The sequence below is a fragment of the Pan troglodytes genome, chromosome 9 (genome assembly GCF_028858775.2).
Source record: "Pan troglodytes isolate AG18354 chromosome 9, NHGRI_mPanTro3-v2.0_pri, whole genome shotgun sequence".
NCBI lineage: Eukaryota > Metazoa > Chordata > Mammalia > Primates > Hominidae > Pan > Pan troglodytes.
The window spans coordinates 26942457-26965857 of NC_072407.2; the positions used below are offsets into that span (position 1 = coordinate 26942457).

A 23401-nucleotide genomic window follows, 5' to 3' on the forward strand; every position below is an offset into this window, starting at 1 on the left:
TTATTGTACCTAGGGGCATTGTGTCTTGCTAAACTCATTTATTAGTTTTAGTAGCTTTTATTTTAGTTTATTTTGGATAGTCTACAAATATGATTCCAAACATAGTTTATAAGTAAGAAATGACATGAGAAATATTTAAAAATGGAGAGACAATTCTCTGAAAATGCTTTTCTGAAGTACCAAAAAAGAAGTTATTTTCTTAAAATTGGGTGGATATCCTATTGTGTGAGAGAAACCTTAGAATGACATTTATTGAGGCAAGACAGAAAAAGTGAAGTTCATCTTAGTGTTGTAGAAAGCAATGAATTTAATTTATGGTGTGTAAGAATTGAAGGTATAGACATTTTACAATAAATATCTTAGGGGTGGAAAATTCTAATTTTCCAAATGTTAGTTTTTTCAAACAAAGTATTATTTGTAGATACCTATTTACCAAAATGTATACCTTCTTTCTTCTACAGATAGTTTGTATTTACCATAGCTTGATAAATATGTTTAAAGTTAGGTATTTCTAGTCAAAATCAAAATAATAACAGAGACTATTTTCATAACAGTTTCAGTAGAGGACCAAAGAAAATTTTATTTTCACAAATACTTTTTGCAATATTTATAGGTACATTGCCTATAATCTCACTGTGCCTCCCTCCATTTTCTTACTTTGACAATCTGATATTTTTATTGATACTTATTGTTTTATTTTATTTATTCATCTATGTATTACTCAAACATTTATACTAGAATGAAAAACTTCAAAAATATGTTAAACAAATTGGTTAATTAAAATTTTAAAAATTATATGAGGACAGTTGTGCATCCAAAATGCTTATTTCTACTAATGGCAAGAAATATGTCATTGATAAATGTAAATGACAATTTTTATTAAATTTTTTTTTGGTGTTGAGGTCTATCTGAACTTCCCTCAACTGATAAAAGATGACTATAGTAAAATCTTTGTACAGGAATATTTTGACAATTCTGTTGATATATTCCACTGATGAATTAATAAGATGGTAATAAATATAACTGTGAGATTTACCCAGAGTAAAAAAATATCCAAGGAGTCCACAGGATCCTTAATGAGGGAGTAGAGCCATAATCCCTAGGGACTATAGAGATTGAGAGAGTAAATCTAAAAACAAAAATTAATATTAATAATGGATTTGAGGGTTGCCTCTTTGGGTACCCATGTATCATATTTCATGGCAGCTGGTCATTGTGATGTATGATAAGTTGAATTTTGACTCAATGTCTTTTACCAGGTTTTAGAGAGATATCAGTTATCTTAAAACCACTGGAAAGATTGCTTTTTACATATAGACTCATGCTGAGTTCTAAAATCCCAGAGAAGAGTAGAGTACACAGAGTTCTAAACATAGTGACAAGGGCAGTGCTAGTAGATAAGTTTTAATCTCTCCAAAACTTTGTGATTAAAGTGTTTGGGATTCTTTACCCTTGCCCCTGTCAACCTGAATAACAATGGAGAAAATTGCTTTATTAAAAAATGGAGTTTGTTTGGGAATGAATCACGGATTGTAATCAGAGAATATGTGTGCCATGGCAGCCCATGGAGGGGTATGAGTATACCCAGAAAAGTAAAGAAAAGTTAGGGATTTTAAAGGCAAAATAAGGAAAGCTATACAAAATAAGGATTGTTTTGAAATAATTATTCGTAGCTGCAAGGATAAATAACAAGGGTGGCATTGGTCCAAGGTTGAATAGGAAGTTGTTGGGCAGAAGTCCTCCTAGAAGTGTTCTTTGTTTAAAGTTCAGGTGGTCCTTCTGCAAGGTTGTGGTTTACAGTGAGTCTTTGTAATTGCATTTATCAAAGGTGCATGACAGTCCCTCTTTTCTGGTCCTGATTACTTTTGCTAGGATTTTGCATAAGTGACTCAATTTTTATTCTGACAACTTTCACACTACCGTGTGACAATTGTTAGGTTTAGTTTTACTGATCTCCTCTCTCATTTAGCACTCCCCTCATTATGATATGTGTTTTTATTTTGTGAGTGTGTATGTGTGTGTGTGCACATGTGATTTTCCTGTTGGGGCAAGCAATACTCATGTGTCTCAGTTAGCTATTGCTAAAATGGTGTTGCTAACAAACCACCACAAGACACATTGGTTTAAAACAAAATTGATTTATCTTTATAAGCATGCAGGTCAGTTGGGGCAGCTGTGTTCAGCTCAGAGGAGCTCACTCATGGTTTCTGCAGGTCAGCTGGTGCAGGGGTGGGATGGTGGGGTGAAGTGAATGGCTTTCTGATCTACGTTAGTTTCAGCTGGGAGGCTTTGCTTCAAGCATCTGACCTGGAAGTGGTCCTCTTATGTCTCTAATACTCTTTTGCACCAGTGGCCAGTGGGGAAGGTTATTATCATGGTAATTGCAGAAGTATAAGACTGCAGGTGGAAACATTCAAGGGTTTTCAGTGCCTACATTCAGAACTAGCACATTGTTATATCTGCCTCTTTGCACTGACCAACCCAAGGCACTGGCCAAGTCCAAAGCTACTAATCATGCAAGTACTCTTTGCCTTTGGTTAGACCTTGGCAAGGGTTTTACTCCGTAACTTCCTTCTCAAATCTACCCTGCTAGGTCTCAGTTTTTGCCAGCTATAAAGTGGGAGAATTAAGCTGGGTGGACTGAAGAGTCATTTGATTGTTATGATTTTAATTAATCAGATATAAAAGAGCATAATTTAGTTATGCTATTTTACTGACCTGCACTAATATCAAAAGCACTATTTACCAAAGAGTAAATTAGGAAGAAAATAAATTATTAAAATATTTTGATCATCAGTTTATTTCAATCTACTGCTGCAATCTTTCTTTATATTTTTGTTTAATAATTAACAAATAAGACATGACATACCTGTGCTGCACCTGCCACGGATGTCTCCATTGTGTACAGCTGGAACATATTGTTCATTCAGCTGCTCTATGCAACTGCAATAAAAGGACATATAGGGACAGAAATGATTCTCTTTGACTCTAAGTATGGTTTATGCCTTTCATTTTGCCTTCTATCTCCAAACACGAGTATGTTTCACAGTTGGAATATGGTTTTTCTACAGAAAAAATATGTTGAAACCTCTATCCTATGGCTCCTGCCATCTGTACTTTATCCTTCTCTACCAAAGCGTTCATGTGAGGCTGCCTTTTTGGTTTTGTCCAGTTAGAAACTCTGGTATGACATTCTGGTATGCATAAGTTTTCTTTTATTGTATGTTAAAAAATGGTTTTAGTTGTTGATATCTGCGAGTGTTATGAATCAGGAGAACAAAAGCCAAAAATATATAGAGAGAGTGAGATAAAAGTGAAACAATTAGGAGGGAGAGAGCCAGTTTTATTCCCTTAGGAGCAAATGAACCTGGAAAATGTAAGAAACTGATCATCAATTTCCTTTTCCAAATAAAATAAAATAAAATAAAGAATATAATACCTACCTCAGAGAGTGGTTGTTCAGGAAAATTGATATGAAAGATGGAAAGGTCACAATGGATGCTCGATAATTATTCATTTCCTTTCTTTTGTGAGCGGTCATCACTAACACAACTGGACAATACTTGACCCCGTTTAGGTTTAGCTTCCGACCTAATGGGTCTCTAGACTAGTGACCTAAAGTAACCCAAGCTCAGATGTCTCACCAGGTAGTATAGAATCACATGCTAGACTAGGGCTGCTTCCATTTTAGACCTAAAATGGCTCTTAAAGCTTTATGATTTCTTGATTTGCCTAACAAGTACAAGCTCTGGGAATACAAATTACTAAAGCATAATAACTAGAGTCATAAAGATAAACTATTTTATCAGCTACAGGACTAAAAGAGAGAGAGAGAGAAAGAGAAAACATAATAACTGAGTGTAAATGGACATTTAGACAATGGACATTTAGACAGAATATTGGGTTCTCAGATTCTTTATTCATGAATGTATGCATATATTTAATTGCAATCTTCTGTTCTGGATTTTAGTCTTTTTATTTCACAAAGTTTAACTAATCTTTGTATATCAGTTATCACTTTCACATGTATAAGACACTCTTCACAAAGCTCTGGGAATGAATTTTCTTCATTCTTTCTCTTAATTTATAGTATGTTGAGATAGAGGTCAAATAAAAGTAGCTAAAATTGTATTTTATCCATTCATTCATTTAGGCTACTTAGTATTTCATGGCTTTATTTTGCTGTCAGATGTGCTATCGCATATATATTATCGTGGGCAAATATTTCTTTAAGTCAATTTTGTATATAATAAATTGCATTATTTAAATCTATTTACTTTTTTACTAAAAATTTTTGTCTTGTCTGTGGGTCTCCTAAGACACTCTTTGTTAAAGATTTATTTAAAGGTAAACTGCTATAGTGATCGTAATTATCTTAGTAGAGAATAACCTCCTGTGTGCAGGTTTATAAATTATTCACCTATATATATTCTAAATGGAAGCACTTTCTTTTATGATTGAGGAAAGAAATATAGCAAATTGAAGACTACTGCAAAACAGAGAGAAACCCTTTCATAACTTTGCTATCCTAATGACATTAATTTTCACTCACAGATGAAAGTTGATTTCTAATCCACATGCCTATGCATTTGATAGTTGTAGTCATTATTTCCACACCATTTCTGATTTTGAAATCATATTTCTAATTTTGAAGCCATATTATAAGCATCTCTACTGTATCTTGAAAGAGTACATAATTATTCATGCTTATGTTGTATTTTTTGATATAGTTTAGCAAATTTTTTTTACTGAACATATATTTGACTTTCTTTCTTTCTTTTTTAAGACCGGAGTCTTGCTCTGTCACCAGGCTGGAGTGCAGTGGCGCGATCTCGGCTCACTGCAACCTCTGCCTCCCCAGTTCAAGTAATTCTCCTGCCTCAGCCTCCTGAATAGCTTGGACTACAGGCGCCTGGCACCATGCCTGGCTAATTTTGTATTTTTAGTAGAGATGAGGTTTCACCATGTTGGCCAGGATGGTCTCGATCTCTTGACATCATGATCTGCCCACCTTGGCCTCCCAAAGTGCTGGGATTACAGGTGTGAGCCACTATGCCTCACCTAATTTTCTCCATTCATTCTTTCTTTTCTGTTTTTTTCTTTCTTCCTTCTTTTTCTCCTTCCTTCCTTTTATGTATTTACAGTTCTACTATTATAAGTGATTTGCAAATGAAATACTTTTACTTTTTTTGTTATACTTCTGTAAATTATTCCCATATGAAGAATTGAGAGTGGAATTACAGCTTCAAAGAGTTTGCTAAGAGATTAGATCTGAAGTATTTTTACCAACAAATAATAAATGTAACTGTGAAAGATGAGGGATGTGCTAATTAGCTTAACTGTGGTAATCATTTCACTATATATATATATGTGTGTATGTATACATGCACACATATATATGTATTTCTAATAATCACATAATATACCTTACACACCTTACATAAATACATTTATTTTGCCAGTTACACCTCAATAAAGCTGGGAAGAAAGAGTTTGAATGCCCACATGATGGTTTCTTTATTCTGCAATATTGTTCTCTCACTTGACAATAGTGCTTTAAAAAGTTTTGAATTTGAAGAGGCCAATAAATATATAAAAAATACTCTTGAATTTTGTATATAATGTGTAAATCCAACCCACATGTAAATATATGAGAAAGGTACAAAAATGCTTGCCTTTGTATCTGAATATTATTTCAATTTTTGTGTTATCATTTTGTATTACATTATTGTTAATATTAACAGTTGGAAAAATATTTAAGCCCTGGAGGCATTTGAAATGGTTATCTTTTATTGTTTGTGAACTGATTTACCGATTTGAAAAAAAATCCTTAGTCTAAAATTGTGCTTTCAATACTCTACTACCTACAAAGACTATATTCTCTTCAAAGATCTTTATTTTTATAGACTATGTTATAATGAAATTGGTTCTTTTTTGTGTATAGTTCTGTAATGCCTAAGATTCTTGCCTGGCCATGCCAAAGAATTGGTGTGGCAGCTGATCACAATGAGTGATAGAGACATGGACAGAGTGCAAGAAAAAGTTGTAGGCTTTATTGAGCAGAGTGAAAGTACAAAGCTTCCACAGCGTGGAAGGGGTCCTGAACGGGTAGCCACTGTTGGTTTTGGGTGATTGCCTTTTAAACTCTTTAAGGCGGGAAATACGTGTGGCGGGAAGATGTTACCAGAGCGAGAAACAAAGGCAGTAAATTATTTTGTGACATGTCTTAGATTTTGAGGAAAACCAGAATTGCAACTTAGGTTTTATCTACTTTCTGACCTTGCAGCGGCATGGCAAAGGAGACAGGATCTTACAGGACTTTACAAAGTATGTTTACAAGGAATTGGAATTGGGAGTATAGATAAGGTCGGCTGGTTACAGAAAAACGGGCAGTTAACATTAACTTTAGTTTCGGGGAGGGGAAAGGGAGAGAGGGAGAGAGGACACAGGGAAACTTACAGTAAAATTTTCGCTGTGTATAGTTTTCTTGGGGAAGAAAACACATGCACAAATCCTGGTGTTAGGAATATTTTAAGCATATATCTTCAATATTATTCATCCAGGACTGAAGTAAGTCCTGAAGTAGGAAATGAGTGCGTTTCACAGCTTTCTGAGCCCCTGCAGGACCCAGGAGGCCAAGCTGGTACCTCCTCTCAGTTCTATGGCTTTCAACACATGTATAGATCTGAGTAGCCAACACCACAATTGAAATAGAGAAAAATTTCATCACCTCTCCAAATTCCCTTTGGAATACCTTTCCAAGTACACCCTCCTTCCAATTTTAACTTCTGATAATGACTGAGGGGTTCTCTAGCACTATAGTTTTGTTATTGCCAAAAAAAAATTATATAAATGAAACCATCTATTATGTAATCTTTAAGACCGGCTTCTTTTCTTAAACAATATTTTACTTCACTTTGCTTTCTTTTTATTTTATTTTAGAGACAGGATCTTGCTCTGTTGCCCAGACTGGAATGCAGTAGCACAATCCTAACTCATCGTAACCTTGAACTCCTGGGTTCAAGCGATCCTCCTGCCTCAGCCTCCTCAGTATAGGACTACAGGCGTGCCCAGGTAAGGCTGGCTTCTTTTACTCTATTACGTTTTTTTTTTTTTTTTTTTAGTTTTGTCTGCTCATCATTTGTCTGTTTCCCCTTTCTATTTTCCTCTGGGTTATTTGAACACCTTTAATATTTCATTTAATTTATTATTACTACGTTTGACATATATTTTTATATAATTTTACGGCACGTCTGTTGGCAACAAATTCTTCGTTTTCTTTCATTTAGCAATGTTTTTATTTCATCTTCATTCTTGTTGGATATTTTCACTGGATAAAGAATTCTGGACTGATAGCTTTTTTATTTCAGTGCTTTAAAAATGTTTTTCCACTTCACTCTGGTTTCTACAATCTCCCATGAGAAATTCTCAGTCATTTGAATAGTTGTTTTCCTACAAGCAGGGTTTTTCAGCCTTAGCAGCACTGATATTTGGGGCCAGAAATTCTTGTGGGAGGCTTTCTTGTACATTGCAGGAAACTTAGAGGCATTCATTGCTTCTGCCCACTAGATGTCAGTAGCACCTATCCCCGGCCATCACAATAAAACATGTCTCTAGACTTTGCCAGATGTCCCTGGGTTGTTTCAGAAGACAAAATCAGACCCGTTGAGAATCACTGCTACAGAGGTAATGTGTCAATTTTCTTTGGCTACTTTAAACATTATTTTTTCTCTTTAGTTTTTAGCAGTTTGATTGTGATGTGTCTGTATATAGATTCTTTTGGTTTCTCTTGTTTGGGGTTACTGAGCTTTTTAAAATTTTTCTTGTTTCCTGTCAAAGTTAGAAAATATTCGCACATTATTTAAAAGAAAAATTTTTTTCACATCAGATTTTCTTTTCTCATTCTGAGATCTCAATGCATGTTAAAAGTTTTGTTACTATCTCGCAAGTTCCTGAATCTCTTTTTATTCTCACTTTTTTTTTTTCTGTTGTTCAGATTGGATAATTTCTATTCATCTGTCTTCAAGCTCATAGGTTTTTTGCTCTGAAATCTGCATTCTGCCTTCAAGGCCATTCAGTGAGTTTTTACATTTCAGTTATTGTATTTACTGTTTTAAAATTTTCATTTAGTTCTTTATATCTAAAATTTATTACTGATATTTTTAATGTATCCATTTATTTCAAGGGTTTGAAATCCTTAATTCCATTTATTTATTTATTTAGAGATGGAATATCGCTCTGTCCCCCAGGCTGGAGTGCAGTGGTGCAATCTCGGCTCACCGCAACCTCCGCCTCCTGGGTTCAAGTGATTCTTCTGTCTCAGCCTCCCGAGTAGCTGGGACTACAGGCATGCACCACCAGGCCTGGCTAATTTTTGTTTTTTAAGTAGAGATGGGGTTTCACTATGTTGACCAGGCTGGTCCCAAACTCCTCACCTCAAGTGATATGCCTCCCTCAGCCTCCCAAAGTGCTGGAATTATGGGCATGAGCCACTGCTCCTGGCCCTTGAAGTCCTTAATTCTTAGGGCATTTTTCTAAAGCAAATTTGAAGTCTTTTTTCTGATAATTCTAACATTGGTGTCACCTAGACATTGGTTTCTGTTAATTACCTTTTTCATGTGAGTCGTGATTTTCCTGGCTGTGGGTATGCTAAGTGATCTTGGCTTGTTTCTTGGAAATTTTAAACATTATATGAAACTTGTTTTTTTTGTGATTTGTATGTATTTTTTTTTCAATTTTTTCATAGAAATGGGATCTCCCTTTGTTGCCCAGGCTGCCCTCAAGCCCCTGGGCTCAAGGGATCCTCCTTTCTCAGCCTCTCAAAGTACTAGTATTATATCCATGAGCCACTGTGCTTAGCTTGGTATTTTTGTTTTAGTATACAATTTACCCAGTTGTATTCAGGTCATACATTTTAACCTGCTTTTTGTGAGTTTTGGTTTCAGTGTCAGTTATGTTTTCAAAGCATTTGTAGTGCTACTCCTCTGTGTTCCATGTGTGCACCAGTAAATGGCTAGATGGGACTTTGGCACTTATCTATTCTTTAGTTTAGATCTTAATGTCTTTGATATGCTATTTAGTGTCAGATCTATACATGCACAGCTTACTACTTTATGAGGCTGCTTTCCTGAGCTCTTTCCTCTCTGTGATCTCTCCAGCCCTTTCTGGTTCCCTTAGGTTTCTCTTATCTGTCCTCTGGCCAGAAAGCCAGGTTTTATTTATCTTCCTTTAGCTTCACACTTCCCATGAGTATGCCCTCATTCAAGACCAAGCAACAGGAAGACAGAGAACAAAAGGAAATAGGAGCTTGTCTCACCCTCTTGGGACCACTGCTCCTCTAATCGGAAGAGTTTATCTTTTCTCAGAGATTTAGTCCTGTGAGCCCCATTGTTTCAGGATTGCCTGAGGACTGATACATGAGAAAACAGAGAAACAAACAAATACACAAGGGATTCCCTATCCTCCACCCCTCAGCATTTCATTATGAAACCCATTTCCAGCTCCTAGAGCCAGAATCAGAAGGTTCCTTGTGGAGCTCTCTCTATCCACATCACTATGCAGTTCCAAGTTTAAGGTTACATTGAATCCAGGCTGGGATTCCAAGCCTGGGGGGATTGGGTGGTATACCAAATAGAAACACACACACCACCACCCACCCCCCCAACACACAAGTAAACTCACCTATGATATGGCAGTACTTCAAATACTCATCTTCTTCCTGAGTCTGCCAACTATTGTTTGCTTTTCACTGTTGTCAAATGGCTGCATAATGCATTCTGTGCACATTTTATAGTTGCAATAAGTAGGAAAGATAGAGTGGGATGCATTTACTCCATCTTACTTGAAACAGGAGCATATGTTATCTCAGTAATTTTGATGTAAGCAAACTTTCTGAAAAGGGGTTTCAGAATAGGCTTGTTAACTGAATACATACCTCCCAGATAAACTGTAATCTCCTGCTAGAGAGTAAAGCCCTTGGTGCTTTATTGTTGTCCTTTATTTTTATTGTGGTGACTTCAGAATACCTAGACCTGTACTACCATTTTTTTGCAGAGATTTTTGAGATGTAACAAATGAACTTAACAATCTCCTTTATTTACACTACTACCTCATTAACAGCTTGTTCATCTTTATCTCAGAATCAATGGCAAACAAATTTCATCTCAAGTTCTTCCAAGGTCATCTAGTTTTGGGTACCTAGAATGTGGGTCTGGGAAGAATACAGAGGATCCATAATGTTTATCAGGAAGGTGTACCTGGATTGAATAGTGTGACACATCTTCCATGTTTGATTAGTGTGACGCGTCTTCCATGCAAAAAGGAGAGACATGTACATTCTGTGTACCTGACTACTTAGAGCTACATGTTTTCAGAGTAGCAAAAGTAAGCTGGTAAGCAATAATTAATGAGTTACTGGTACTTTGTAATCCCACTGAAGATAAAGTTTTGCTTGATTAACACAGAAACCATGTCATAACACTGATTAGCAACAGTTTCTTTGTTTTACAAAAGTCTTGATAACTGACTCCATCCTTCTTAAAGCTTTAACCCAAATTTAAGTCTCACCAGCTTTTGTTCAAATGAAGCCACATTAACATTAGTGTCTAAATTATTACAGTTCTTATTCTAATGATTAACTTTAGGTAGTATTTTCCAATGAGAATTTTATAACCTCCTGACAGTATTTAGAAAATCTGTGAGAACATTTGCCTAAATGATTGAAAGTGCCACAGGCATTATGTAGTTAGGGTTTAGGAATTCTAGAAGGCCAGCAGTGTGAGAGACAGACACAAACAAAAGAGAATATTATTTTGGCAGACTTCTAATACAAAGTTATAATATACAGATATTCTTAGATTAGGGCAAGAGGTGTTTATGTGTCAGAACTGTTGTGAATAATCCTGTCCAGGTCCCAGGGAAATACTTTTCTGTTTATGCTCTTGGAATAAAAGATGATGGCACATGTACAGTGAAGATACATGGCTTTTGCCACTGCTGATGTTAATAACACATTGTTTTAGAGGGCAAAGATGATTTGAGAGGCAGAAATGCTTAAGAGAAAAGACAGATTAATTAAACTGTCAAATTAGTTCTCTAAGACAGTCTGAATGCAAACGATTCTTACATACATAATTATGTCTTCACAATAGTGCTGTGTTCATTACTTTTTTGCTTGTCTTTGTGTTCCAATTTATAATTACTCACAATCTAGCACACTATTTACATCCATTGCACATGGAAACTATGGGACATTTTATAACATTAAAGAATTCAGATTGCTCTTAAATTTGTATATATGTAGGTATACAAACAACGCTTATGCAGTAATGCATGTATTATTTACACTGGCAACAAGAAAATGAATAGAACTGTGAATGGTTTTATTTTTAAACAATCTTTTGTAAGACATACTTTAAATTTAAAAAATTCACCTTTACTCAGATAATTTTTGTGTAAAATTTTGATTCTAGTAATTATAAATGGTATAGTTTTCTAATTTTAATAGTTAAAACATTTTAGACAAAATAAATTTTTATTCCATTTAGGCTTCTGTCTTTGTGATTTTCTTCTAAATTACTGGCTTTTCAACTAACTTATTAAAACATTATTATTATTATTGTATGTAATGTACTAGTAATTTATATTTGTGGTGGGTCCTCCCAAATGAACAGGGATTCTAAGCAAGAACAACGTGCTAGTTGTGATCATGCAACTTCTCCTGTTTCCCCATCTCCCACCTCCAACTAGATTGACACCCGAAAGCCTCTCTAGCAAAGAACTTCTGAATAGACCCTGAACTATTCTGGGTTCCTGTAGTTGCTTCGCAAAGTGACAAATTGCCAGTAAAATTCTCATTTGAAATAGCCGGTAAGAAAGGAAAACATTTACATGTAAGATTTCTTTGTGAGCTTTTGTTTTGTGAAAAGTTTAGAAGTGGGTTTATGTATTCTTTGGGGGTTTGGGACATTTAAGGTGAGAGAATTGAGGAAAGTCCACTATAATAAACATTTATTGAGTTCAGACACCCCATGGGTCATGGGAACACACAGAGAAATCAGATCAATTTCTTGCTTTTGAAGGTCATATAGTCTAAGATCATGTATCTTAAATTTTTTCTTCCTATTTTTTTTCTGTGGAGAAAAGTAAATGTGCACACACAAGAGTTCTGGGAGCTGGTGGTTTAGGGAGGCTTAGGGAAACAGTATGGTTGGAGAAAGAGGCAAGAAGATTTTTTTTTTCCTTAGATTGTATGTTATAAAAAATAAATAAGAGTTTTCCAGTTATCTTTCATCTATGATATCTCTTAAAGAGCAGCATTGATTATTTTCATTTTCTCTGGCTGGGGGTGGTGGAGAAAGGACATTATAAGAAGATCCCACATCCTGCTTAGCCATTCCTCAAGCCCACCATTTTCTGCAAATGTGATCTGACTTGCCTCATCAATGGCACCATAGGCCTTGAAGTCTAGAATGCTGACTGAATAGATCATGCAGATGTTTTAATCTACTCTAACACACACCTTGTTTTCCTAGAAGGTTAATTGCTCTGAAATCTTCCAGAAAAATATTATACTTCAAGTATGTTCCATAGTTATTCTGTTGATTCATGCATAGCGTATTTTTTGCACTAGCTTGAGAAATTCAGCCATTGGATACCTGGTAATATGAAGGCTATTCAATAATATAAATAAATTTGAATTTACCTTTTCTTTCTTTATTAAACACATTGAAAAAGATACTTTTATTAAAGTCATTTTGATGTAAAAGTACCCCAGACTATAATTTTTCTTCTATTAAAAATTGTGGGCCAGATGCAATGACTCACACCTGTAATCCCAGCACTTTGCAAGATTGAGAAGAGATGATTGCTCAAGCCCAGGAGGTTGAGACCAGCTTGGGCAACATATGGAGACCCCTGTCTCTACAAAAATAAATAAATAAATAAATAAGCAAGCCGGGTATGGTGGTGCACACCTGTTGTCCCAGCTACTTGGGAGGCTGAGGTGGGAGGATAATTAAGCCCAGGAGTTCAAGGTTATAGTGAGCTATGATAATGTCACTGAACTGCAGCCTGAGTGACAGAGAGGGACCATATCTCTCAATAATAATAATGTTAATAATTTGATGTAAAGGTAGCACAGAAAGTAATTTTTCTTCAGTGATTTTTATAATTCATATTACACAAAATTTTGATAAAAAATTAATAGTACATTTTTACTGCAGAAAAATATAAATGACCTTACCTTATAGAATTTGATCCATTATGACAAAAATTTAACCATATTAGTTCATATTCTATCTAGACTAGCGATCTCAACTGTCTGCAACCCACATTTATTTTTAAAAAGTAACTTCTAAGGTGCTTTGGAAAAAAATGGAAATGCTGCAAACCCACACGGACATCCACAAACATATCTATTGGCTCATGGATATTTCAAAGGATGGAGGCAAAATTTATGCCAAAAATAATTTTATATAAAAACAACTCATTAATTTTTAAGTAAGAGAAGCTTTCCAATCCTATCAATGAATCCGAACTTTTTCCACTTAAAGCATAGTTACATTGATTTCTTTTTATTGTTGTCATCCCTTCTTGGAAGCTCATGGCTAAGTTTTGCACTTTATATTTTCTCAAAGAGAATAAATTAATATTGATTTTCTTCACATCTTGTCAACTCAAGTTTTATACACCTTATTTTGTTATGTCTATTATTTAGGTCTATTGTAATTGTGCTTTTATTTTGAGCATCAAGATCATTAGGAATTGGGCCAGATAAAAATCATGCTATTGTTAATTAATTCAACTGTACATATTATGTTACATTTTATACTTATGAAATATGAGCCAGGTACATACAGAAAATCTGGAAGGACGGTAGGCAGCACTCATTTTAAAATTCTCCTTACCAAATCTGTCTACTCTGGCATTACAGGTTTAGCAGCAGAATTTAGAAGAATTCTATATGATCCAAGTAAATACAACATTTTTTTCAATTCAGGCTTTACTAATGATTGGCTCAACTCACAAGGTAGAATGAAGACACTATGCTGGTTACAAGAGAGTTAACTTAGAAATATTCATACATACAAAACTATTACACAAAATAGGTTAATGACTTTAATTTTCAATCACTCTTCTTTCCTGAGAAACTGATGAAATCCATTCACAAAACTGGTTAAGGAAATGATTTCTCTATCAGTTTTCTAGATGTTCTTATCATCTCCTCCATGTCCCTTGTTATTTTAATCCTATGCCCTTCTGTGTACTTGCTTAAGATTCTCTTTAGGAAGAGAAACAATCTTTATCAATTGTATTGATAATGAGGCTTAAGTTCTTTCCCATGTGCAAATAGCTGTTTACTATTGGAGAATGACTTCATTTTCTGTTTACATGGCCCTGAGATTTCCTGTCTCTCTGAAGTGCTGTGTGTTTTACAGTCAGCTAGCTAGGTACTCGGTCTCAGAATTATACATTTCATAAACCCATAAAGTGTGTTTTTATCTCACAATAAGATTTATGATGAACTAGATAAGCATGGACAAAAAATAACATCTTTCGTATATGGCTGCTGAGCAGTAAGCTAGGCTCTTCTGCTAGCTAAGTAACTACCCCCTCCCAGCAGCTTTTTGATTAAAAGTTCCATCTCATCAAAATTACATTTTTTTACAGGTCAAAATGTTGCTTATAAATAACCAAAAATGCTGCTACACATCTTATTTTCCCTGGCTGGAATGCTATTCTGCTACATATGCACATGTGCATGCCTGTGAGTGCACATGAGTGCACGCACACACACACACACACACAGTCGCACACACACTGTCAAACACACATACTGTTGCTCACACAAACTTATTTCTCTAACTTTTACTTGATCTTTCTCAATTCAGCTGAGGTGTTCTTTATACCAAAAGTCTTTCAAGATCTTCCTGGTCTGGTTCAGATGCCCCCTTTGTGGTTCTAAGGCATTCTTTGCACACATCTATTCGAACTCATCCTGTGGCTGTTGGTTTATTTGCCTTTCTCCCCTACTGGATCATCATACTGTCTGTGAAGAAAGAGAATGTGTATTTGCTATTGTTCTCTCAGTGCCCAGTACAGTGCCCTCTACTGAGCAGGGACCAAAAGCATTTGTTGAATGAATACATAACTGAATTCAATATGGGGATACTGATAACTGGAGAAAAGAACAAAGAGCTTACTTTTTTAAATGAAGAATACTATTTATCTCATAGAGCTCTTACCATATTTAAATTATTTAAAATGTTTGAGTAGTACCTGGCACATAGTAAGCTTTATGTAAGTGTTAGCTATTATTATTAGTAGTAAATTTAGTGATTTGGGATATTAAGAAATATTATAGCACCCAAATTTTGATACGAGAATCAGGGAATTGGAGTTGAGGATGCCAGTAGGGGTCAGGGATTGAAATGAAAAAAAAAAAAGTGTTAACAAAACCTTCTTTCTATTTCTGTGATCTTTGTGACAAGCTCAATCCAAGGTGGTTTTTTAATTCACCAGTAGTTCATTAATATATTATTATTAAAATTCATATTTTTAAAAAAGTTTTAAATGAATAAAAATAGATGTGTATTTGTTGGGGATACATGTGATAATTTAATGCATTCATATAAATTGCAAATGTCCAATCAATATAGTTGGAATATCTATCAGCATTAATGTTTGTCTTTTATTTATGTTAGAAACACTGGATTATTCCAACTATTTTGAAATATAAAATAGATTATTATAAACTATATTCAACCTACTGATGTATCAAACAGTAGGTCTTATTTCTTCTATCGAACTGTGTATTTGTACCAATTAATCAACCACTCTTTATCCACCACCTCCCTTGCTGGCCCCTGGTAACTACCAATCTGGTCTGCATCTTTACGAGAATCACTTTTTTAGGTCCCACATATGAGTGAGAACATGCTATATTTATCTTTTTGTGCCTGGCTTACCTCGCTTAACATAATGTCCACCAGTTCTATCCATGTTGCTGCAAATAACATGATTTTGTTCATTTCATCATTGAAAAATATATTATTGTATATATATACCACATTTTCTTTATGCCTTCATTCATATTGGGTACTTAGATTAATTCCATATTTTGGCTGTTGTGAATAGTGCTGCAATAAACGTGGGGATGCAGATATTTATTTGATATTATTGATTTCTTTTATATATATATACTCTATATGTATTTATATATACTATATATAGTATGTGCATATATATAGTATATGTGTGTATATATATACATCTATATCTATATCTATATCTATCTAGTAGGAGAATTGCTGGATTATAGAGTAGTTCTATTTCTAGTTTTTTGAGGAACCTCCATATAGTTTCCCACAGCAGCTGTACTAATTTACATTCCCAAAATGTACTGGGATTCCACTTTCTCTAAATTCTCACCAGCATTCATTATTCCATCTTTTGGATAAAAGTCATTTTAAATGGGGTGAGATTATATCTCATTGTGGTTTTTATTTGCATTTCTCTGATGATTAGTAATGTAGAGCATTTTTTCATATAACTGTTGTCCATTTTTATATCTTCTTTTGAGAAATGTCTATCCAGATCGTTTGCCGATTTTTTAATCAAATTATTTAAATTTTTTTGCTACTGAGTTGTTTGTGCTTCTTTTATAATTTGGTTGTCAGATGAATAGTTTGCAAATATTTCTTCATTCTGTGGGTTATCTCTTCAGTTTGTTGATTATTTCCTTTGCTGTGCAGAAGCTTTTTCATTTCATGTATTTCCATTTGTCCATTTTTGTTTTTGTTGCCCATGCAAAACATCTCTGCCCAGAGCAATGTCCTGTAACATGTCCCCAGTATCCTTATATTAGTTTCATAGTTTCAGGTCTTACATTTAAATCTTTAAGTCATTTTGATTTTGATATTTGTATTTGGTAATAAATAAGGATCTGTTTTCATTCTTCTGCATATGGTCATCCAGTTTTTCCAGCACCATTTACTACACAGACTGTCTGACTGTCTTTCCCCATTGCAGGTTCTTGGCACCTTTGTCAAAAAATGAGTTAACTGTTAATGTGTGGATTTTTATCTGGGTTCTATATTCTGTTCCATTGGTTTATGTATCAGTTTTTATGCTAAGACCATAATGATTTGGTTACTATAGATTTGTAGTATATTTATAAGTCAGGTAGTATGATGCCTCCAGCTTTATTCTTTTTGCTCAGGATTGCTTTGGCTATTTGGGGTCCTTGGTGATTCTGCATGAATTTTAGGATTTTTAAAAAATATCTGTGAAGAATTTCATTGATGTTTTGATATGGATTATGTTGAATATGTAAATTGTTTTGGGCAGTATAGCAGTTTTCCCCATGCTCTTCTCGTGATAGTGAGTTCTCATGAGATCTGATAGTTTTAAAGTGTATGGTGGTTTCCTACTCACTCTCGCTCTCTCTTTCTCTCCCGCCGCCTTGTGAGGAAGGTGCTTGCTTCTCCTTTGCCTTCTGCCATGATTGTAAGTTTCCTAAGGCCTTCCCAGCCATATGGAACTATGAGTCAATTCAACCTCTTTTCTTTATAAATTACCCAGTCTCAGGTAGTTCTTTATAGCAATATGAAAACAGACTAATACAGGACGTGATCCATTGAGTCACACTTGAGAGGTTGTCACTACAGTATATCTGCACAGTTCATGTCAAGTGTGGGGGTCAGTGAGCAAGTCAAGTACATTATATCTAAATGTTTCAGAGGAAGATGGTCACCAGGAGTTGATTGTATAAGGCAGATATCCGATCAGCCACATTGAGGACCTGGGGTGAGGCAGGGCACTTGAAACTGTTTCAAGGATGACTAAACTCTGCTTCTGGTATGAGAAAGTGAAACCTGTATTCAAAATAGATGTGAAGGCAACATAAAATTATTGAAATTCACTGCACATATGTACCATCATCAGTATGAATTAACTTGATGAATTAACTTGATCCCAAAGAGAAGTCAATTGGCCACAGTTAAGGAGGAAAATTCAAAATGTCTTGAATTGTGTTGTTGGACACATTTATTTCCAAAAATAAATTGTTTAGCTACTACATATCTTTTTAAAGCACATATGAATTTATTATTATTTCATTTCCTCCTTAAGAGTCTGACTCAGAAAATTCCTCTATATGCTCAAAAGTTTGCTTATATGATACTTTAACAAAGGAAAATTAAAGAAAAACAAAATACATGACATTTTTCAACTACTCTTTACTCCCCAAGACTTCCCAAATGCATTTTAACTATAGCCATTCAAAAGTGCTTTTGTCATCCTAACCTGTCAAATCTCACACTGGAACACAGACTTTTCCAATGTTTCCTCAATTAGCATATATCCACTAACACTTTGAAGTTGTAATCAGCAATACTAACTAGTTCCCAACTTGGTTGATTTGGTAAGAAAATACAGTTAGTCAAACTCTTTAGAATTATATCTAAAAAAGCAACAGCTTTTTACAATTTTTCATTTTTTGAATAGTAGGTCATAATACAATAGAAATAAGAAGGATTTTGGAGAAAATGTGCTAAACTTGTTTTCATTTCCATATGTTTCTTTGGGTGTCAGAATGTAATTTTCTGTTTATACCACATATCATTTTCTTTGGCCTTGGTCATTGTTTACTAAAAGATATATAAAATCAGCTGGGCGCAGTAGCTCACGCCTGTAATCCCAGCACTTTGGGAGGCCAAGGCAGGAGGATCACGAGGCCAGGAGTTCAACACCAGCCTGACCAACATGTTGAAACCCCGTCTCAACTAAAAATAAAAAAATTAGCTGGGCGTGGTTGTGCACGCCTGTGATCCGTGCTACTCAGGAGGCTGAGGCAGGAGAATCGCTTGAACCCGAGAGGCGGAGGTTGCAGTGATCCGAGATCGTGCCACTGCACTCCAGCCTGGGGTGGCAGAACAAGACTACATCTCAAAAAAAATGTGTAAAATCTAACTTATACAAAGATGCAGATTCTGGGGATTGTATAGATAAGATATCAAAATGACTGATTGCACTCTCCTATATACATATTTTGTGTTGAGGAAGAGGCAACTTTGTTGATTATCTTCTCACCCTTCCTCCCTCTCTTTCCCTCCCTTCCTTCTTTCCTTCCTATTCCCCCTTCCTTCCTTTCTTCCCTCCTTCCTACCTTCTTTCCTTTCTTCCTTCCTTTCTTTTTTTCCCTCATTATCAACTGGTGTTTATGTTCATGATCAGCTTTTTTTTTTTAAAGAGAGAGTTGTTTCTAAAGGATGCATCATAAAATAAATATTATGTGACCCACTGCTAAAAGATGAGTGATGAGTCCTTATTGCAAAGACCAAGACTTAGGAAGACAGGTGTCGTTCAACATCAGTGCAACCGTCTCTAACTAGACAGGTGAAGTGGACCATGTAATAGCAGAGTGTCCACAAAAAGACTACAAGGAGAGAAAAAGCTGAAATCCGATTTAGGTTTCTTGTTTGAGCTCTCCCTATATAATTTGGAGCATTTTTAAAGAACTAGATATGACCACACTTCCATTTTACCTTCATAATATAAAAATCTTCCAATAGAAAAGTTATTAAAAATGGTCAGATAGAAAACATTTTTAATGGAATATAAAAAGTTTCTGAACTTTTTCAATAATAGTTTTTTCCTTTCACAAAGTGTATGGCTTTAATCTACTGGGTTCGCTATAAGCATCATTTTTTACTCATGTGTGACTAGGCTTTTCAAAGCCCATTTTTCAAAATGGATGTATAATAACATAATAAAAAAGATTTTTTTCCTGGAAATTCTATCTCTAAGAAGCGAGGTTGGCCTTGTGTAATTGTCTTTTCTTCTTTTTTCTTTATGGCTAGTCTTAGTGTGGTTGACTGTTATTTTTCATATATTCTTGCTAAACTCTTAGCTAATATAACATTGATTTCTTCTGAAGTTATATGTTATTGCAAATTGGAAGCATTTTTCACATCAAATGATATACTGTTTCTTTACTGTTGCTAAAATTTTTAAAGAAGATGGATTGCTAACATGGTGGAATATCTATCAAAAGTTCTGGTGCCATCCACAAAAATAGGATCACAGAAATTTGTAAGAAGGATATTTTAGTTGTCAGACTGCACAAATAATACTTTATGAAGCAGTGTAGAAACTTCAACTTACTCTATTTTCTCAGCCTAAATAAATGGTTAGAAAAGGGGTGGTAGCTTCTGCTATGGCTTGAATGTATGTGTTCCCCATTATTCATATATTGGAACTTAAGACCCAATATGATAGTATTCAAAGGTGAGGCCTTTAGGAGGTCTTTAAGTCATGAAGATGGAACCCTCATGAATGATATTAGCAACCTTGTAAGGAAGCTGAAGGGAATTAGCTAAACCCCTTTTGCCCTTCTGCCTTCTGCCATGTGAGGATGTAACAACAAGGTGTCACCCTGAAAGAAGACACCAAGTCCTCTCCAGACACTGGGCCTGCAGATGCTTGGTTTTTGACTTCTTAGCCTCCGTAACTGTGAGAAATAAATTTTTGTTCTTTATAAATTACTCAGTCTCAGGTATTTTGTTATAGCAGCACAAATGGACTAAGATAGCAGCCAAAGGGCAATAAATCTAGAAATCCCTAAGGTGGAATCCAGGGCCAATTTTCAGAGCCAGGTTGAGGGTGAGATGCCTAGAGCACAACATTTGAGGAAGTGTCTTATCAAACTCCAGACCTTAGTTGCCCCTCAGGCTTTACCCTAGTCCCAATCCTGCTATGGCTGTTCTCGGATCACCATTTTCAAAATTTCTCAGCACCTCATTATTGACTCGTCTGTACGTCTAAATAATAAAGTTCAATAAAAGATAGGATACATTTCAGGGAAGAAAATTTTCATCTTTCCATGGAAATGCTAGAATCCTGTACTCAATCATTTTTATCTTCACATTTTATATCCACATACAAAGATGCAAAATAGCATAAGGTTTAGTAATGAGTGTTTTCTAGACTAGATTAATCCAATCCTAACAATTGCAGGGCCTAGCCAAAGTTCAAATTGAGGTCACATGCCATATATCTAAATGGGGAAGTGTTGCAAACTAAGAAACTAAATAAAATACAGGCGAGGCATGATGGCTCAAGCTTGTAATCCCAGCACTTTGGGAGGCCAAGGCAGGTGGATCACTTGAGGCCAGGAGTTTGAGACCGGCCTGGCCAATGTGGTGAAACTCCATCTCTACTAAAAATAGCCCCTGCAAAAAAATTAGCTGGGCATGGTGGTGCACACCTGTAACCCCAACTACTTGAGAGGCTGAGACACGAGAATCACTGGAACCCAGAAAGTGGCAGTTGCAGTGAACTGAGATCGCACTATTGCACTCCAGCCTGAGCAGTAGAGTAAGGCTCTCTGTTAAAAAAAAAAAAAAAAAAAAAAAGAGGTTGCACACAGTGGTTCACACCTATAATCCCAGCACTTTGGGAGGCTGTGGTGGGTGGATCACGAGGTCAGGAGTTCGAGACCAGCCTGGCCAATATGGTAAAATCCTGTCTCTACTAAAAATAAAAGTTAGCCAGGCGTGGTGGCACGTGCCTGTAGTCCCAAGTGCTCGGAAGGCTGAGGCAGGAGAATCACTTGAACCCGGGAGGCAGAGGTTGCAGTGAGCCAAGATTGTGCCACTGCACTCCAGCCTGGGTGACAGAGCAAGACTCTATCTCAAAAAAAAAAAAAAATAAATAAGAAGAAGGAAAGAAACTAATAAATTACATCTTATCTTTTCACTTGATAAATATTCTTCACAATACCTGGATGTTCATATTTACCTTTAGAATGCTCAAACTCTTTGGAGTTCTGCACTGAAACATGGAAGCATGAAGAGATATGGCTGCTGGCCTCTGGACTATGACCCACCTCCATTCCTCCCCGACTCTGGATGTGTCTTGAACCATCAGAGTTTTCTTTATACATATGTACGGAAGCCCTTAGCATACATGTCCAAGCTTTGTCATACTTGGGGGTCATATCTGATGGTGCAGTCAGTTCTTTGGAGACATCAGTAAACCTCGAAGTAGGGGCAGGCATGTTTCAGCTGGCAGGGGCAATTCTGGGTGCTAGTTGCTAGCAGTATGGTTCCAAAAGGAAGGCATCAGGTCCAAGTGCATAGAAAGAAGCTTGGTGAGAGGAGGACTAGAGAGAGACCCTCTAAAAACAGGGCCAGGGCAGGGGACCCTTTTCCTTGAGTCTGATGGTGATGCTGCAGGTAGACCTTAGTTTCAATCTTACTCATCAATTAAGAGCTGTGTTTTCTCAGACAATTAACTTTACCACTCGAAGTGTTGGTCTGGCGCCAGAATGTCCCAGTTTGAATTCCTGTTCCACCAAGTAGCAGTAAGACCTTGTGCAAAGTAGTTCATCTTTCTGCCCCTCAGTTTCCTCATCCGAAAATTGTAGATAATCATGGTCCTTACCTCAGAGGGTTATTATGATGGTTAAGCAAGTTCATACTTCTAAAATGTTTAGCATGCTTTCCAGCACTAATAAGCACAATATGTTTGTTTAGAAAAGTAAAATAAATAGTCTTAATTTGTAAAAATGAGGAAAACTGTGTACCTCATAGAGTTGTTGCAACCATTAAATAAGGTAATGATTACAAACTACTTATGTAGTATTGTTACCTGATAATAGGAAGTGTACCAAAGTATTACTTATAAAAAAGTAATGAGAATATAACTCCTGAAATATATTTTTAAAATTGAAAATTATTTTTAAATTTTCACTGTTATGTATTATATGTGTATATATTGCCTTTTCTTTGAGGATCAACAGTACTTCTAGCAAATTTGTCTGGTTTTGCTTAAAAGTTCAAAAATATGAGTATTCTCCTTTTCAGGATTTATGTGGTTTTCCATGAATAATTCAAATAATTGTAAAGCCTTATTTTATTTTTGTTATTGGGAACTAATCCATTCATTTAGTCCATGGACACTTGTTGTATGTCCAGTATGCTGCAAAAGTGCCAGACATTTTGTTTCATGGTGAAATACAGTGGGCTTGTAAGTTATCATTAGCCAAATACATGAGCTCAAGCTTTTTCTCTCCAAAGCAGTCTTTTCTTCTCTCCATTTATTTTTCTTAAAAATGAAGAAGAAGAATTTAACATTGACTCAATGTCCAGAAATGACAGATAATGGCAGATGTAATTTCTGATTTTCGTTATTAGAAAATGTCAATCTGTCTTCCTAAAGTTTCCAGCATTGTCCTTATGCTTAACTTGGGTGCAGGCATACAATAATTTGTAAATATTCAGTCTTAAGAATACTGTTCGTATATTGTTGAAAATTTTAGATTACAATATCACCCAAAATTTATTAGATGAAGTTAAAAATATTGTCCAATCTTTTAAAAGCTATTTTTTGGGGAAAA

General features: G+C 35.5%; 1 protein-coding gene across 9 annotated transcripts in view; it reads left to right on the top strand.

Moving 5' to 3' along the window:
- The window catches only part of GAS2 (growth arrest specific 2), a 731425-nt gene that overhangs the window by 278453 nt on the left and 429571 nt on the right, over window positions 1-23401 (top strand). For 8 of the 9 annotated variants that reach the window (XR_008538012.2, XR_008538008.2, XR_008538009.2 and 5 more), the window contains exons 10-11: window positions 6943-7074; window positions 7570-7686. The gene's annotated coding sequence lies outside the window, so the exon portion shown is untranslated. The remainder of the gene's footprint in view (window positions 1-6942; window positions 7075-7569; window positions 7687-23401) is intronic. The other variant, XR_008538011.2, reaches the window with a different exon arrangement.